Source organism: Ictidomys tridecemlineatus, chromosome 6 (assembly GCF_052094955.1).
Source record: "Ictidomys tridecemlineatus isolate mIctTri1 chromosome 6, mIctTri1.hap1, whole genome shotgun sequence".
Lineage (NCBI taxonomy): Eukaryota > Metazoa > Chordata > Mammalia > Rodentia > Sciuridae > Ictidomys > Ictidomys tridecemlineatus.
This window is the reverse complement of record NC_135482.1, coordinates 118,168,841-118,188,201: the sequence shown is the minus strand read 5'-3', so window position 1 is coordinate 118,188,201 and position 19,361 is coordinate 118,168,841. Positions and strand designations below refer to the sequence as shown.

General features: G+C 38.1%; 1 pseudogene across 1 annotated transcript in view; it reads left to right on the top strand.

Annotated features, from left to right (window-relative positions):
- The window catches only part of LOC144365010 (actin-binding protein WASF3-like), a 54,854-nt pseudogene extending 50,521 nt beyond the window's left edge, over positions 1-4,333 (top strand). Inside the window, exons 7-8 of the transcript XR_013423266.1 lie at positions 434-797; positions 1,244-4,333. The product of XR_013423266.1 is annotated as an actin-binding protein WASF3-like (transcript). The remainder of the gene's footprint in view (positions 1-433; positions 798-1,243) is intronic.
- Positions 4,334-19,361: the final 15,028 nt, after the last annotated feature.

Here is a 19,361-nt window from a genome sequence, read left to right as displayed (position 1 = left end):
CTTTGACACGCTACTGGGTGCTGTGGTCCCAGGGCTTCCATGGAACTGGCTAGAGAATATAGGATTTTCCTCATCTGGTTGGCCATGCAGCCCTCAGGAGACAAGTTTCTAAGCCCTTTGAGATGCCCAGGATGAAGGATGCCATTGCTCTTCTGCAGCAACTACATTATTTTAGTATTCACAGAAGGTGCTTTCCTCTTCAATGATTGTGTGTGTGTGTGTGTGTTTCAATAAGTCTTGCATTCATCATAATGAATAATGTAGGACTGTAAAATGACAGAACCACAGAGTGGGCATGTGCTTTCTGCAGTGACTGAAGTCTGGCTGGTAGGGGGCATTGTGTCTGGGGGAACTTGTTTGATTAGACATACTAGAACTCGGGGACATGGCCCTTTATTGTTACATTGGTGACTCTGTTACATCTCTTTATTAGGATGCTCCTGGCACAGATAATTGAGTATTACAACCCTTCAGGACCACCTCCTCCTTCACCTCCACCCATGATTCCTTCAGCACAAACTGCTTTTGTCAGCCCTCTCCAGATCCCCATGTAGCCCCCCTTTCCTGCATCAGCTGGTTCCACATATGCTGCTCCTCCTCATCCACCCTCAGCTGGGCTCCTCATCACAGCACCACCGCCAGGTCCACCACCTCCCCCACCAGGCCCTCCTGGCCCCAGCTCTTCTCTTTCATCCTCCCCAATGCATGGCCCTCTGTAGCTGAGGCAAAGCGTCCTGAGCCTGCACAGCCTCCAATAAGTGATGCTCGAAGTGACCTCCTTGCTGCCATCAGGATGGGTAAGTGGAGCACCCCACATACACAGCCTTCATTATAGAGAGATTTCTTTAGGTCTCTAGCAAACTTCAACCTTGTTGCCTTCAAATGATAGCTCTACACATTAAATGATTTTTTGGAGTCAAAGGATGCTTGTTTGATTTTTTTTAAATATTAGGAGTATTTTTGTAGTTGTCAGGTATGCATATCATGATAAAGAATTGAGAAGAGACTAGAGGCAGGCATATGGAACAGTGTAGCTCTAGAACTTTCCATTGAGGTGTTCATGTACACCTTAGTCACAATTAATCTTCTTAAAATGGACTTTGCACACTCTTTTCTCCCCTCAAATTTCTAAAACCTTTTGTCCTTAAACTTAGAAAAACCAAGTCCAGTAGCTCTGTTCAGTTTTCTTTCCTTTTGGAGCAATCAGAACATTTTAATTCACACCCCTATGTTGTGTCTCTAGGAATTCAGCTGAAAAAGGTGCAGGAGCAACGTGAGCAAGAGGTCAAGTGGGAGCCTGTTGGAAACGATGTGGCCACAATCCTGTCCAGACTCATTGCTGTAGAGTACAGAAACTCCGATGACGACTCTGAGTTTGATGAGAACAACTGGTCTGACTAAGGCCATACAGGGACAGTGGCAGGTGGACCACCAGTACAGTGTGTGTGGAAGTTCATTGGGGATTTCAGATGGATTCAGCACCCAAATTGTGGTATTATAATCCTGTAGCTTAGCACCTTTTGTATTAATAATGTGATATTGCTTCTGCACATCCAAAATTTCTGTTTTTTTTTCAGTATTTATTGTGTAATACGTAAGTGCCACTAAATGTAGCACATCATGCTGCACACAAGGAGATATACGGTAACTATTGCATTGTTCTGAAAACAGCATCTTGTTTCCTTTTTGGCCATGAAAGTATTTACTTTACCCTTATTGATCATTAAGATTCTGTAGACTTGCTGTGTGTCTGTGAGCTGCAAGATTAATGACTATGTCAAGAGTGATGTCTTCCAATCAGTAGGTGACACTGTTTTGCCTTTTTATTTTCATTTTTACTATGTGTTTCAGAAGAAGTTGGTTGCAGAGGGAAAGGTCTAACAACAGGAGAATCAAATGTTTCTGCATTCAGTTTCTTGATTTGGTAGCTACTGAGTGAATTCAAATGTTCTACTGAATAATTTTATTGCCTTTTCATGCACTTGTCAAATGTGAAATTGGAAGGGCCCTTTTCGGGCAGGTTTCCTGTGGATATTCACTTAATAAATGCTTGTTGATGATTTTTGTATGAAGTTTCAGTGGCTCAGTAGTAATGCAAATGAACACAAGGTCCTTTTCCCTTTTAGGGACCATTGGGTTCACACTTAATATATTGACTAGCCCTGATGGCTTGGGCACCAGGCAGCCAGAACAGCTGTGAGCCATCTAGGAGTATAGCCCCCAGCTAGACAGAGCTACCACATGTGGCCCTGTGTGCAAAGGCAACCCATTCCATTTGGTCAGAATTTTAAAAGCTTACATTTAAGTGAAAAATAGTGACAGCTATTTACTTCTCACGGTGCTGTGGCAGATTGGGGGTTAGCCCCATGCAGGGCCTTTGCCCTGTCCTAGAATCACACAGTTCTCTTCTTTCATATTGTTGTTAGCACATTAAATTTTAAAAAATGTACCTCACAAGATTACCTTGATTTGATTCCTAGTGATGGCAAAGCACCTTGCTTTCACCTCCACTCTCCCTATTCCCCTTTCCACATGGTGGTCCCATAGACCTGGCTCAGGCATACTACCAGGGAGACTCAAGAATGACAGCTTCTACTTTGTAATTCTAGATAAGGACAAATGCTTGTTAAGAGTAAATAATTGTCCCAGACTTGGGTTGTAGATAGGAAAAATATGCTAAGGTCCTTCGCTTGCTGTGGAGTTGTGCCTATCTGCAGTACTTCCAATAGGTTGCAGGTGCTAGGAACTCTCAGCTCCAACAAAGGAAAGAATCTTGAGCTGGGGCTGAGATGTGTGAGTTGATGGGAGAATGTTGTAACAAATGATTTTTGTTCATGAATTCTGGGGAAATCAGCCAGCTGCCCACATCACCCTGTGTCTCTGTGTGGATACCTCTTAACTTGGGGCAGCTGTTGTATGATGCCTGCCTGCACACTGGGTTTTGGTCACACAGATTTTGAAACCACAAAGTCTCGTGTCTATACCCACTTTCCAAGGCTCTCCTTTGGCTGTGCATTCAAGTCCTCTCTGCTGCACAGCTGCTTGGGGTGTGCCTTCTGAGCAGGCCCTACTTGCTGTCACTATGATTTTTTTTTTAATATTAGTAACTATTAGTGAATTTCTAAATTTCTCTTTTTTCCAACGCAGAGACCTACTGTGTTGGCATTACTCTTGGTACTTTTACCAGTTTTAGTCTTATTTTGTGTTTATTGTAATAGTTTGCCTTCATTGTTACTGTTGGGTTAGAAGTATTCTGTATAATCAGAAACCTGGATTTAGCAATGCTTCTTTGTTTTCTGGCCGTTCTCTTCTTTGGATGGAGGGAGCACCATCAGCTACTATTCACTTCAGAATTTCTTCTATTTATATCCTATTACAATAAAATTAGTGGCACTTTATTCATAAATATTCATGAGCCTATTAATTACTAGTTGTCTTCCTGTAGTTTAAATAAAAAAGTTATTTTTAATTTGTTTTTATGACTAGTGAGAAAGCTTTTGCCCTTTTGTGTTCTATTACCTATAAGAGAATGGAAAATGACTAAAATCCAGTCTAGATTATTTTAGAATATCTTCAACAAATCTGGTTTGGTCTAAATTTAAATCTTCTAATATGGTATTCCCTACAAAGAACAAAGTGAAGAGTTTGAATTTTCCATTTCCATTTTTAAAAAGTATTTACCAAAACAAATGGAGAAAATCATTTAACAGTATATTTTATTTCTATAAATTTTACATTTTAAATTATAGTTATAATTTTAAGATTATTTTAAATTCTCCCAAGTTGTATTGCTCCATGTGTGTTAAGTTGAATATCTCATAAGCATTTTCCTCATGGCACAGACTCAGGCAGACAAGCTGGAAAGATGCCCGAATCCACATGTCACTGCACAAGCATGATGTGGCTGAACAGCAGGCAAAAGATTTTTGCATTGTTAGCCCCAAACCATATGATTTGGTACACTTATGATTTTCTTTACATAGGATCCTATTTGAAAATTAATGTTTTCATTTCAGTAAATTTTTAGCACATCAAAATCTTTTATGAGCACCAAGTGGCTAGGTTGTAAAAGTTTTGTAATGATTTGCAACTAAAATACATGATACATTTTAATCCATTACAGACTAGTGGGAATGTATCAGCCAGAGTAGCAAGTAATTTTTGATTTATGAAGCAGAGTATCTGTCATCTTGCAGTATTACCAATGCTGTTGTAAATTGAATTTAAAGTGGTATTAAAAAGATCCTGTCAAACAATTTTTATCTGTTTGTATATCTTACTATAGATTATGTACAAGTAACATCTAAATAAAATTACACTTTTAACCCTACAAGGTTCTGTTGTATGTTTGACTCTTAGGAGATAGTTGGAAATTGTGTAAGATATTTATGTAGCATGTTCATTATCAGATAACAGAAGATTCTACAATGATTCCACTTAAATTTCTGCATAGTTTTTGTGTGACTGTAAGTCCAGATTGAATTTTGTGAGTGCCACAAGGAAGCACTAGTATAGTTAGGAGAAGCCATTCTGGGAACAGAAACAACATGTTCAGAAGTTAAAGGCTGGGGCAACAAGGGTCTTGGCCACATTTGGTCTGATAATAATAATGACTAGTACTCTATAGTATCCATTGCTTGTGAATATTCATTGCTTACCCCTTAAAATCTTTTAAGATGGGCATTCTATTTCACATATGAAAAAACTAGGGGACCATGCATGATATGAAACTCAACCTGGGGAAGGCATTTCATGTTGGGAGTAATGAGAATCCAGATTGGGTAGGTATGTTTTGTCTTGTTAGGAAAGACAGACTGGAACTTAATTCTTTATAACAACTGCCTTGGACTGATGATGTTTGCCCTAACACACGTCACATGATATTGTTAGTTCTTTGTGTAACCTCCCACCAGACTGTGTGCTTTGTGTCATTCTTATTTGTCTTGCATCTGAGAGGCCCAGCACAGTGCCCAATTAACTAGGCAATGAGCAACTCCTTGTTAAGTGATAAGATAATGAATGGATTTCCAAGTTACTTTTTAAACAAAAGGTAAATTGTGTGCAAATTTTAAGAACATAGAGTATTTTACCACATACCTCGAATATCCTGTCTGTATTGGGACTTGTTATTTGACATGACTTTCTCTTTATTTGGGTGTATGGCCCATCAGACTGAGCTCGGTGAAGAAGGCAGAGAACTCTGATTTACTCTGTTCTGTTTATTGCATGCAGTGCCTGGCATTCAATATTAACAAATATTTTTTGAGTAATTGTTATTTCTAGAACAAAATCAAAGGCTTCAACAAATATTTGAGAGACTAATAGGAGTTGAAATGCATGAATCTGTAAAAGCACTCAGAAGAGTGCCTGACATCTAGCACACTCAGTGAATGTGAGCTGTTACTATCATCTGCAGGTCACTTGCTGGGGAAGAGTGAGCAGGCCAGTCCCTGCCTTTGTGGAGCTTCTTGTCTCATGAGAAGCATAGTCACAAAATTGTGAATGCTCCCTGACTTACAGTGAGGTTATATGCCAATAAACCCATCATAAATTGAAAATGTCTTAACTTGAAAATGCATTAATTCATCCAAACTACTGCACGACCCAGTTTAGCAACACAGCATACTATAGGCTATCAGTTCTTGCCTGTTGTGATTGCAAGGCAGTCCAGAAGCTGCAGTCACTGCCAATGGCCAGCATCAAGAGAGGGAATTGGAGTACATATTACTAGCCTGAAAAAAGATCCAAATACAAATTTTGAATGATGATTTCTACTTAATGAGTATTGTTTTTTCACCAACATAAGGTTAAATAAAAAAATCTTAAGTTGAAGTATATCATAAGGACATTCCATATTGCCAAATAAATAATGTTGATCACTTTACATGTACTCTAATTGGGAGTGAGGTAGAAAGTGGACAAAGTCTAGTCTGTGGACCAATGGAAGCTAAGAATGAGCAGAAGTTAGGGCAAAGAGAAGGGAAACGAGTTTCTCAATAGAGGGATGGCATTTACTTTCCTTAAGGAGGAAAGGACAATGTATGGTGATCATGCAAAAATATAAAAATATGAGTGAGATGGAAGGACCCAGATGAAGAAGTTACCACAAGAGGGACAGAAACGACATGGTGGGAACCTCTCCTGCCCCTTAGTTAAGCCAATGAATGCTGCCACAATAATATGTCTACCATAACTGAAATGTACAGAGAATCTATTTATAGCCTGTTGACTTTTCATTAATGTCAATATCTTGATGCTTTAGACAATACTCATATATATAAAGGATCTTAGGTATATTGTGTTCATATATTTAGAAGACATCTTAGTTCTAGTCCAGCTGCCTCATATTAAAGATAGGAAAAGGCCATTGCTTGCATTGCTAGTTGCTCAAAGCTCTTCGGTCTCTTAACTCTTATATTTTCAAACTGGTCCTCCTGTTTCACAGTGGGCCTTCAAGAATTACTTAACATTCTTCTTTACCCAATATTTTATTGTGCAAAAATTGAAACCTACTAGAAAGATGTTCAATAAACTTCCATCTGTTCATATCTATTCATCTCATGGCGAGGGTGCTTGGGATTGAACTCAGGACCTTGTGCATGTGAGGCAAGCACTCTACCAACTGAGCTATATCCCCAGCCCCATTCATCTCATTTTTTATGCATTTCAAGGTAACTTACAGTTTGCTCCTGAACACTTCAGTGTACATATCATTATATTAGGGTTTAATGTTTTTATTTAATATGTTTTAGTAAAACATACTTCAGAGTAAAATGAACACATCTTCATATATACCATTCAGTGAATGTTAGCAGTGCATAGTTACATAATGCAAGTTGAGATGCATAGTATTACTGTGGCCTCAGCAAACTCCTTCATACCCTTTTGAAGCTGGTTCTCCATTTCCAGTATCAGGACAACCTACTGAATTTTTTTTTACTGTAGATTAATTTAGCCTGCTTTAGATTTTCATATAGAGGAAAAAGTGGCATGTACTCTTTTGCATTTGGATGCTTTGAATGATAATGTTTTTGATATTCATGTTTTACTTGTATAAATAGTTATAATTTTTTATCACTTAGTCATGTTCTAGTGTAGGAACACAATGGGTTTATCTGTTCTCTTGGGTAAGATTTATATAAGTCTTTTCTGGACCTCCCCATCATATATCTTGGATAAATATATTATACCATGTAATTGTCACTTTTTTTTCAAAAAAGTGAAATGTGACCATTATGTGAAGCTTTCAAAAAAATTGTGCTAGAATTACTTTAAAATGATTTATTACTTCACAATTTTTGGCGCAAGATTAGGATACAAAGAATACTTATAAATACATGTTAATGCAGTGGTAATGATTATGATGCGAAATACAGTACTAACAGTGAAATTGCTTGTTGTGTTGGGTGTTATGTTGAGTTTTATAACAACTAGATTTTTTTCCCCTGTTATATACTAGCAGTGTTGCTCCACATCTGTAAATGTGGTTTGTGTGTTTGGGGGGAGGAGGGCGGGTCTGCTTGAGGTTCACTGAACTGTAATCTGTAAATCAGTGTGTCTTACATAAAATTTAGGAAATATTTGGACTTTTTAAATTCAAATTTGTGTCCCATTCTTTCTGTCCTCTCCTTATATTCCTGTTTTATGTTTGTTAAACCTTTTGATATTGGCTCAAGTACTTGAGGCACTTTCAATTTAACTGTTTTCTCTCTGTTCTGCAGATTGGGTAATTTTTATTAATATTTCTTTAGGCTCACTGACTATTATCTACAATTTAGTCCTTTTTTTAATGGTGCTGGGGATTGAACCCAGGGCCTTGTGCATGCAGGGCAAGCTCTCCACCAACTGAACTATATCTCTAGCCCTACAATTTGATTTTAAGCACATCTAGTAAATTTGTTATTTCAAACATTGTTCTATTTCTACTCTAGGATTTCTTATTGGTTCTTCTTTTTTTTAATAGTTCTCTGCTGAGATTTCCTACTTGTTCATTTATTATAAACTTATTTTCCTTTACATCTTTCAGCACAGGCTAGCTCTTTTAAAATTATTGCCTGATAATTCCAACATTTGGTCATTTTTAGGTTCAATATGTTTATTGGTTCTTCTCTTGAGTGCATACCTAGTAGTTTGGGGGCTATATTTAGAATTTAGATGAATTTTAGAGACTCTGGATTCTGTTATATTCCTTTGAAACATGCACATTTTTTTTTAAGGAAGTCAGTTAACATGGCCAGAATTAAGCACTGACCACTTTGTCCTTATACACTCTGCTAGGGATAGCAGCAGAAAGTTTTCAAGTACTTTTAGTCTTAAGCTGCTAGGATTTGGCCTTGGAAGAGTGGTACACAGAACTTTTAGATCCCCCCTAATGGTTCTCTTTTCTGAGGTCCTCTATCACTTTATATCTGCTCTAGTCCCTCCAAACTTGGTCCTGTTTATTTTTGGATGTTTGTTTTGTTGTTAGTTTTTAAGCCAGCAAAATGTGGGTTAAGCCAGAAAGACTGAAGATTTTCTATTCAAGCTTAGCCATCTTGCTTGGCAGAATGAGATTTGCCTTCAGTCAAAAAGCAACCTAAATCTGGAAACACACCCAAAGATTTTCCTTCTTCCAAGCATCAACTCCCCTCCAGTGTCTATTTTTACTTCTATTTAATAATACCACCAATAGTTAAGAAGTATATTTTGTTTATAACTGTAGAGAGTTGGATTGGAATAGATTAGACCTCAGTCCCAGAAAGCTCATTTCATATATATAGTGTATGCAAAGTTTACTTTTAAATGTAAATTTTAAAATGCAGGCTGGTGTTGAATACAAATCATAAAAGATAACTAGCAGTTTAATTTTTCTTCCAGGTGATCTTGTTTCTGCAAGGACCCCAAATAAAGCTTATAAGATCTTTATTAAGTGGTATCCAAGGGTAGCATGGTGAACTGTGAAACACTTGCTGTTTGTATCTTTTTATTTCTGTGAATCAGAATGTTTTCTGAGACATGCAAGTAAAACCATGTATGTTAATAATTAGAGAGTTGAGACATTTTTTAAAAGTGTCAGCTTTAACTCCAATCTCAATTTTTATGTTCACTGAATAATCATTAATATTTTCACTGAGTGCTATAAATTTAGATTCAGGAACATAAGTTATACAAATAAAATACTTCCCTTTTTTTCTTTTTCTTTTCTTTTGAAACTGTTAGGGGATGGAACTCAGAACCATGCATGTTAGGTAGGTGCTCTAACACTGAGCTACACCACCCTCACCCCTAAAATACTTAAACTTTCTTATTAGAGTTAATTTGCAAAAAGGGTTCCACTACCTAAAAGCTTGAAATGCACTATGTGATGTCCTTGCTACATGATTCTTTTAGCTTTAGAGTAGAAAAAATTCACATGGTTACAGAACCTCATACTATATAAATTTGTATTCTGAAAAGAGTCCTATCAGATGTGTCAAAGCTTGAGATGCTATGTTTAATTTGGAGTGTATGGGTAACTTGTAAAGGGATCCCAATAGGGAATTCAGTGCTAAAGAGATTTTCCTTCAAAGCATACTCTTCCCCCCCCTCCCCCTGCCCCATAGCTGATACCTGTAACATATTTGCCAAACACAGTAGGGCTGTCCTGTGAATATTTGCATATGTAGCCTTTTAAGTTCCCCACTGTATTTTCCTGGTGCACCTGGGATTTGAATAATTAGCTTCAAATACAGCACTATGATTAGCTAGGTATGGTAGGTTGATAGATGATTTACCATGAGGAAAAATTAAGAAACTATTCCAGTTGAGAGTGGTACTTACCACAAAGTGGACATTTAAAGTATTTAATATTCTAAGATGTGCTTCAGCTGTGCTGGCCTAAAACCAATTCAAATAGAAGCCAAACAGTTTAAGCATATGTTACATACATGTCCTAAAAATGTGAATGCCTTTGTCATTACAAGACAGTGCCATTTGTGATGTATGTGACAGTGGCTCAAAATGCACCTTTAACCCTTTGAAAATCCAGATATGAGGATCTTGATCATTCACCCTCAGCTCATTTCAAAGACTTGGGCATTGATTTGGTGCAATTTAGTTTTAGTGAGATGTGTGCCGAGGTCTAGGTCAGAAAGTAGTACAGTGAATCACCCTAGACAATTTGCCATCAAGGGCTCCTGGATTGTTCCCCATCTGGGGGCACCCATGTTGTTGGCAACCATTCTGTATCAATGCAGTTCACTGTGTTGCATTTGAATGAGGTCACAGCTCTAGCAACCCTGTGTCCCTCTTTTCCCCATTTCTGAGTGGCTCACCATGTCACTCTATAAGCCTCCCTCCACCTGCACATTGCTCATTATACAGGCTCCATCCTCACTCTGGCCAGTGGTCCTTATGGTCTCTGCACATCACCATGGCTCCTGCCATCCTTCAACTCTCCTGAGTTATCAGTGTGTGGCTCCATATTCTCTCCTCCCAAGCCTTCCATTTCTATTCTGGTGCAACTTTGGGGGTACAGAAACCCTAGAAAATAACTAAAGGACCAAACCTTCCCTGAAGTGGTTATAATGTTGTGTTTGAGCTGAGATACTGCTGAATACCAGGGAAGGAGCCAGGTCCTCTTTGATGCTAAGCTGAAACTTGAGTTTTCTCCAAGGCTGGTTTCCACAACCCCTACATTAAAATTACCTGGGATATGGGTTAAAATGCAGAATTCTGAGCCCCATCTCAAAATTATTAGTCAAAACCTTGCACATGGGACCTTGGCAGTCACAATGTATCCACTACCCCAGAGTGATACTTATTAGGTGCTCTGAAGTTCAAGAGACTTGCTGTTCAATATTAGGAGCCCAAGGGTGCCACCAGTGGTGTGACCTGAGATGTGGGTCAGATGACTGATGGTGGCACATGGACTTGGGGCTGGTCCAGCATCCCCACTCCCCCTGGGTCCATCAGACTGTCCAGAGCTTGGCTTCCTGCTTGGTGGAAGACAGGGCCTTCCCCACATGGTTGAGCTAATGACTTGTTCATTTTCACCTTCAGACCTCAGGTGCAGGGGTGCAGAACTGCCATTCTAATGCCACATCTGGTTTTCCAATTTAATACTTTTTCAAAACAACTCATGCTTCTCATATGTTTTGGGGTTTTTTGTTTTGTTTTGGTTTTTTTTTTGTTTTGTTTTTGATGAGTCTTGGCTTCACAAAACACATGGGAGAATTCATGGTCCTTTTCTTAATTAATTTTGTGCAGCTATTACGAGATACCCGAGATGGGGTATTTATCAAGAACAGAAAACGTACTGGCTTACAGTTTTAGGGGCCACAAAGTCCAAAATTAGAGTGCAGACATTTGGCGAAGACCTACTTGCTGCATCATCCCAGAAGGACAAAGGGATGATAAGAGATTTAAAAAGGGCCTGAACTTTTTGTTTATTATCTTTTGTAATAAACCAGCTCCTACAATAATGAGATCACTGCCATTATGGATAACATGGATAACAGCAATAATCCGTTCATTCTGCCCTCATAGCTTACTCACCTCTCAACAGTATTCTATTGGAGATTACATTTCCAACACAAGCTCTTTGGGGAATACATTTCAAACCATAGCATAACTGTTGCTTAACCTTGCACCCCCAAAGGGAATAACAATGGATCTGATGGTACCTATGACTTTGGTTTTCATGGCTGTGGGGTGAAGTGGGAGTGGAGGTGGAGAAGTGACCAGGACATCTCGCTCCATCCTTCACTTTAATTCCATATTTGAATGTTATATCCCCCATACTGATGTACTGGTCAGTACTTAGTTGTAAACAACAGAATCCACTCTCACTTCCTACCAGTCAGTGGTACCCTTCAGAGCTAAGATAAGGGCCCACTCTGGCAGGGATCCCAACACCTCCTCAGGCTGCATAACCACCTAAAGTCCACGTGTGTCCAGAGGGTCTTGCCTAGGGTGGGTCCATCAGACTGTCCAGAGCTCGGCTTCCTGCTTGGTGGAAGACAGGGCCTTCCCCACATGGTTGAGCATCTTGTTGATCCTTGACCAGGAGAGTATCTATGTGTCTTTCCCAGTCTCTCCACTCCTGAGGAACATTTTACACAAAGAGCTTTGATGCATCGTCTGAAATCTGTCATTGGCTACTCCCATCATGAGTATCAGATGGGTCTGTGAGTGTCAAGGTGCGAGCTGTAGATGGAGACTGAGACTATGCTCCACCTACTACATCCAGTCAAACACACTCACAATCCAGGGCTGTAGAGGAAAATGATACAGGAAACAAATCACAGCAGGAATAAGGAGGCAACCCCATTAGTATCAGACTTAGTATCTAGAATGTTATAATCACTAGACAATTGTATTGAAATTAGATAATACGAAAAATCTACAATGAAGAATTTCATTAGTTATATGGGCCAGTTGTTCTAACTAACACAAAGTTTTTTTTTTAGGCCAGACAAAAACACATCATGGCTATATGGATTTCAGAAGAGACACATCTAAAATAGGGAAGAAACAGAAAATTTTATATAAAGAAATTCAAAAGATGTAGCATAAAAACACCAAAAGTAAACTAATGTTGCTCTATTAATATTAGAAATATTATTCTTTAAGATGAAATGCATAATCAATACTATCATCAAGAGCAACACTTTATAAAATAAAGGGTTTAACTTTCCAGGAAGACATAATAATGCTTAAATTAGGCACAGAAAACAACATAGCTTAAAAATAGATAAAGCAAAATTTTATAGACTGAAATGGCGAAAAGAACAAGATCACAGTTGTTCTGGGAGATTTTAACATTCTTTTCTCACATATTGGTAAAAGAAAGAGACTTTAAAATTAATAAGAATATAGAAAGTGTGAACAACAATTAGCCAAATTATCCTAAAAATCATGTAGAGCATTGCACACTCAATAACTGTGGAACATACCATCTTATTGAGGACTCAGTGACACATTGATGATATGCTGAAGTATCCAAAATTTCAAAGTATTAAAATCAAACAGGGGAAATTTTTCACCTCAATATAATTGTGCTAAAATTACCAATAAACAGATAAACATAAACTTTCATTTGTTTGAAAATTAAGTAGTATTTTTCAGGGCAACAGAGAAATCATAATGGAAATTAGTAAATACTTAAAAATTAATTATGATGAAATATTTTGTGCCAAACCATTAGATCTCAGCTAGTCATGCTTGGAAAAAAATTTGATAACCTTGAAAGCTTAAATCAGAAAAGAATAAAGACTGTAAATCAATGAGCTGAGTCTCTCTAAAGAGGTTTAAAAATGAACAGGAAAAGAAAGCCAAAGAAAGCAGAAGATGAAACCCAGAATAAAAGCTAAAACTAATGACTTAGAAAAGTAAACATACCAAAGAAGATCAAGAATCCAAAGACCAACTATCTGAGAAGACTAATTAATAAAACACACAATTACCTGGAAAGACTGCTAAAGAAAAAAGAGAAAAAAAGGAAGGAAGGAACACAAATGTAAGGAATTATGGGGAAGAATTTTTGCTAAACATCTTACCATCATTAAAAAACTAATATTCAAACCATGCCAATGCATTTGAAAATTTAGGTGCAATGAATAAAGTGGGATTCACAGTGTGAGTTCTGCATTTTGTGTAGACTGAAATCATAACTTGTTATGTACCATATTGTTCATTTCATGGTATACTCTGGAACTGGATCTTGGCAATGCCAAAGTGATGGGTTTTACAGAGAGAACGATCTTGGTGCAAAATTCAAATTATAAGATGGACATAGTCACTGACTGACAAAATTCTCAGGAGGTTTAGAGGCAAGAAGAGAAATCTTTTCTGCCATTAAAGGCCTTATTGGCAACATCTGCCTTTTCCTGACATTGGGCGCTGGGAAGGTGGACCTATCTAAACTCAGTTTATAGAAGGAGGGAAATTGCCTAGAATGAGGCAAATTCAACCTGGGCATTGAAATTGAAATTGAAATTGCCTAGAATGAGGCAAATTCAACCTGGGATACATTTTCATGAGGCACGTATTCCTAGAGACAAGGGCTTTAGCTTTACCTTCAGATTATTTAGCAGCACAGTCCCCCTCATGGTGGTGGCTTCAGATTTTTCCAGAAGGTAGCCTCCTATGCAATGCCAGCTTGCAGAGTACTTGACTTAAAGACTGGGTAGTGTTTCTCCAAAGGGCAGGTCATGCTGGGGCAATGAACTCTTTCAGTTCTGCAAAAACCAAATATTCAAAACAGTCGCTGAGATTTCATCCTGACAGTCATGAGCATCCTTTTTGTCCTGTCTCCAACAGACCAGGTGCTTTGGTGGGAGTGGGAGGAGGCACTTGCTTGGTAGGGCTGCTGGTTGGAGTCCCAGATAGTTTCAAATTGCTCTTTCCTTATCTGATGTTTTCAGAAATGCAGCAGACCATGTCCTAGCAGTCTTAGTCCATGTGGGCTGCCACTGGCAAGGCTGTAAGAACAGAGCTGCAGAAGCATTTTGAGGTGCATATATTATTACCACATGCCACAGATGCTTGACCTGAGCTACCATATGTAATGTTTGGCCTGCTGAGTTTCTGTTTTGCTTTGTTCCCATCCCTTCTTTTTATACCATAGTCCCCTCTTTTATTTGCTTCTAGTTATGCTCCACCTGACTATATTTAACAACTAGTCGGTCCATGCAGACCAGAATAGACTGATTAAGTTAGGGCTCTCACAATCAAATCATTTTAGCTCCAAATATTCGTACATCAACAGGAGTTTGTGTGTGTGTGTGTGTGTGTGTGTGTGTGTGGGTGGGTGTGCGCGTGCATGTGTGGCGGGGAGGAATCCTCATATCCAAACCATAATAGATTGTTCTCTGATTGTCCAATTCCTGGTTCTGAATAGTTTATAAAAGGAAGGCAATATTCCAGACTGCAGAAATCTGATAAAAAGGGGCAGACAGGAATATTTATTTAGGACTGATTGGTTTTCATATCAAAGGCATGATCACAGGTAAATTATTTCTTTTTCTAGGAATTCATAAACCATGTGAAGGGCAATTTTGCTTCCTAAGAACACAATATTCCAATGTCAAAGTATCATCAAATATTGACGTAAAATATGACAACCACTATTAAGATGATAGTTGTAAGACATTCTGATTTTATTCTTTATTCCTCAAATGACCAATGATTTGAACATTTCATGTATTTTTTGCATTTGTATATGTTATTTAGTGAAGTCTATTCAAACACTCCACCCTTTTTAAGTTTGCTTGCCTTGTTATTTCATTGAACGCATTCTTTATGTGCTATAGGCTAAAGTTCTTTATGAGCTATGGGTTTTTTAAAAATTATTTTTAGTTATAGTTGGGCATAATATCTTTATTTTATTTGTTTATTTGTATGTGGTGCTGAAGATCAAACCTAGCAATTCACACGTGCTAGGTGAGTGCTCTACCTCTGAGCCACAAACCCAGCCCAGAGCTCTATGTTTTAAAAATTCATATATAACATGCTTTTCTAATTTGAACAGCAGTTTACTTTTCTTTTTCGTTTTTATAAATTACAATTTATTATTTTTTCTCTGATTAATGCTCTTTATGTTGTGTTTCAGAAATCATTGCCAATCTACACACTTTCTATCTTGTTCTAAAAGTTTATGTGGTTTTCCTTTGTGTCATGTTCTAAAAGTTATATAATTTATGACATTATATGAAGTCTCCCATTGAAGTTGTCTAACATTTTTACATTGTGTACAATGTGGACCAAGTCCCCCTGCCCCATGTACATTCCTGTATTCTTTTCTCCATAAAAGTACTTTAACTTTTTTTTTTTTTTTGATAATCAATTGGCCATATAAATGTGGGTCTACTCTGTACTCTCAATGTTTTCCACTACATTGATTTATGTGTCTTTATGGAAATAGGGTTGTTTTGATCAGTATAAACTAACAGCATATTGGGAAGCATAAGTCCTTTTTTCTTCATATTTTTTCACACTTGTCCTCCAAATTCCTTGCATTTGCACACAGACTTTAGAATTTGTAGATTTCTACATAAAATCCTCAGGATATTATGCAGAAAAAAGGGATATCTGAAGTCTATTGCAGAATGAGGAAGGTATGACTCACAGCAATGAAAGAAGTGTCTGCTAGTTCCAGCAGCCAAGTGGCAAAGACTGCAGTGCTGCCTGCTCCGTGGGCCATCTGGGGTGCTCCTCCTCTGCTGGGAGGGAGAGTTGGGGGTGGGGATAGGTCTTGTGGACACCCATCATCTGGCAGCTTTTGCCCACTGGCCGCCAGGCGAGGCCCTCCCGCTGGAGGACCCCACGGCAGCGGCCTGTGAGGACCCAGACTCTGAGTGCGGCTTGGTCTCCAGACCCGATCCTGTCCCCTCAGGAAGGACTTCGTGTGGTGAGGAAGGTGGCAGGGGCTGCCCAGGAGCCCTTGGAGCCCGTGGAGCCCCCACATCCAGGCCCTGCGCGACCTTGCTGGGCCCACAACCGCGAGTCAAGGCCTTCAGGGTCCCGGAAGGTGAGGAAGCCCTGGTCCAGGGCAGTGGGTCTTGGTTCTACCCCAAAGAGAAAAGGTGAAGGGACTCGCCATATGTGCCACCTGCAAGGGTCCACCACCCTGTGGAAGGCTTCCTGCCCACTTGTTGAAGGCCCTGCCTCTATAACATAAAACAAAACAAAAGAAACCCACCTCTGCCCTCAACTTCCCCCGCCTTCTAGGAGAAGAGGACAAAGGGAACATGGAGCCTGAGAGGAAGGTCTTGCGCCAGACCGCGGGTGGGTGAGTCCTCTGACAACGCTGGGCACACAGGGGCACATTGGAGTCCTTACCGAGAATATCCAGTGTTCTAGACGCTCAGAAGTGTAGAGTATGTTAATAGTAGAGCATTTTATAGATAAAAAAGACATTTGATCATGAATATGGCATTTATTCAACATATTTAGGCATTTGTTTTATCTGAGGAACATTTTATGGTTTTCCTTACATAAATCATTCATGTTTTATAAATGCATTCCCCGTATATTATAAAAGGCGTTTCTTATTTTAGTTTGTGAATTTCATTGCTACTCAATAAGAATAAATTTATTTTATGTATATGGATCACACATCTTTCGATATTATGAATTGCACATAGATTTTATAACTTTTTGTAGGATGCTAAAAATTTTATACTGAGTCAATTATGTTTTGTCTGTTTTAAAACTTATTTGCCTTTATTATTGTGTTTTTGGCTAATCCCTACAGCAGAGATGTTGCATAGAAGTAGGGTAGATAGCTTTGCTTTGTTTCTGAGCTTAAGGGGAAATTGCCTATTCCTTCACCACAAAATGTTGTGTTATGTTCTCTTGAGGCACAATATGGTTCAAAAGTTTCCAAGTTTTGTATGCCAAGAGTTTTAAATATGACTTGACATGAGATTTTTGTCATTATATTGCCTTCATGGAGATTATTTCTTGGTTTCTTTTCATAAACATCTTAATATTGTGAAGTACTTTGACAGATTTTCAAATGTTAAATCAACTTTCCATTCCAGGCTAAATTCCCAGCTGTTCTGGTGCATTATTTGTACACATTGTTACGATAGGCTTTCCAAAATTGTATGAAGAATTTTTGCATTCATTTTCATTTGGGTGTTGATCTGCATATTTCTTACATTGTTTTATAGACATTTTGATAAACATGATAATTATGATTTCAGATTTGAGAGTTTTTCAGATCTCTATAATTTTCTGGAAATGTTTGCATGGAATTCTGATATATTTTTCTTTAAGTGTGATTTTTACCAATGAAACTATCTCAGCTTCCTAAAAAAATGCCTTTGAAGTACCATTACATATTGCAATGTAATTCCAAACTTTTATGTTCCAGATCATAATCCTGTATCAGATTAATCCCTTGCCATGTTATTTCTGTTGCATCTTAATAGACTGTGATATTTATTTCACAAAATAACTCCATTTACTCTCACCTTGGTCATCAGATGCAACTTTGATATTTGTTTCCATTGTGTGTGTGTGTGTGTGTGTGTGTGTGTGTGTGTATTTTTCCCACATTTATTATTGGTGCATTACAGTGATGGGATTTGTTATGTAATTGTGCATGCATACAGTATAATTTGAACATTAGCATTCCCCAGTATTTCTCTTTTCCCTCCTCACCTTCCTTCCCTGCTCCCTTTCTTTTGACTCTGTTGATCTTCCTTTGATTCTCACAATATTCCTGCACAACACCCCGGCCCTGCTTTTCTTTTTCTTTTGCTTCAATAGCTTCCACATTTGAAAGAAAACTTGAAGTACTGAGTTTGGCTTATTTCCTTTAACATAATAGTCTCAACCTACCCATTTTCTTGCAAATGACATACTTTTTGTTTTTCTTTATGGCTGAATGAATCTCCATTTTGTGTGTGTGTGTGTTGTGTGTATCACATTTTTTTCTTAGTAGGATCATTGTTTTCTTTTTTCTTATTGATTTTATTTTTTTAAATACACTACAGCAGAATGTATTACAATTTTATTACACAGATAAAACACAATTTTTCATATATTTGTATATAAAGTATGTTCACGCCAACTCATGTTTTTATACATGTACTTTTTTGCATTACAATTCTTATTACACATATATACCACAATTTTTGGTATTTCTGTATATAAAGTAGGTTGACACCCAATTTGTGTCTTTATACATGAACTTTGGATAATGATGTTCATCACATTCCACCATCCTTGCTAATTCCCTGCCTCCTCCCTTTCCCTCCCACCTCTTTTCCTAATCTAGAATTCATCTATTCCTCCCATGTTCCCTCTCCCTACCCCCACCATGAGTTAGCCTCCTTATATCAGAGAAAACATTCAACATTTTTTTTTTTGGGGGGGTTGGCTAACTTCACTTAGCATTATCTTCTCCAATGCCATCCATTTACCTGCAAATGATTTTTTTTATTGCTGAGTAATATTCCATTGTGTATATATGCAACATTTTTTTTATCCATTCATCTATTGAAGGGTATCTAGGTTGGATCCACATTTTAGCTATTGTGAATTGTGCTGCTATAAACATTGATGTGGTTGTGTCCTTGTAGTATGCTGTTTTTAAATCCTTTGGTATAGTCAAAGAAGAGGGATAGTTGGGTCAAATGGTGGTTCCATTCCCATATTTCCAAGGAATATCCATACTACTTTCCAATTGGCTGCACCAATTTGAAGCAATGTATGAGTGTATTTTTCCCCCACATCCTTGCCAACATTTACTGTTGTTTGTCTTCATAATAGCTGCCATTCTGACTGGAGTGAGATATCTTGGAGTGATTTTGATTTGCATTTCTCTGATTGCTAGAGATGGTGAGCCTTTTTCATATATTTGTTGATTGACTGTATGTCCTTTTCTGTGA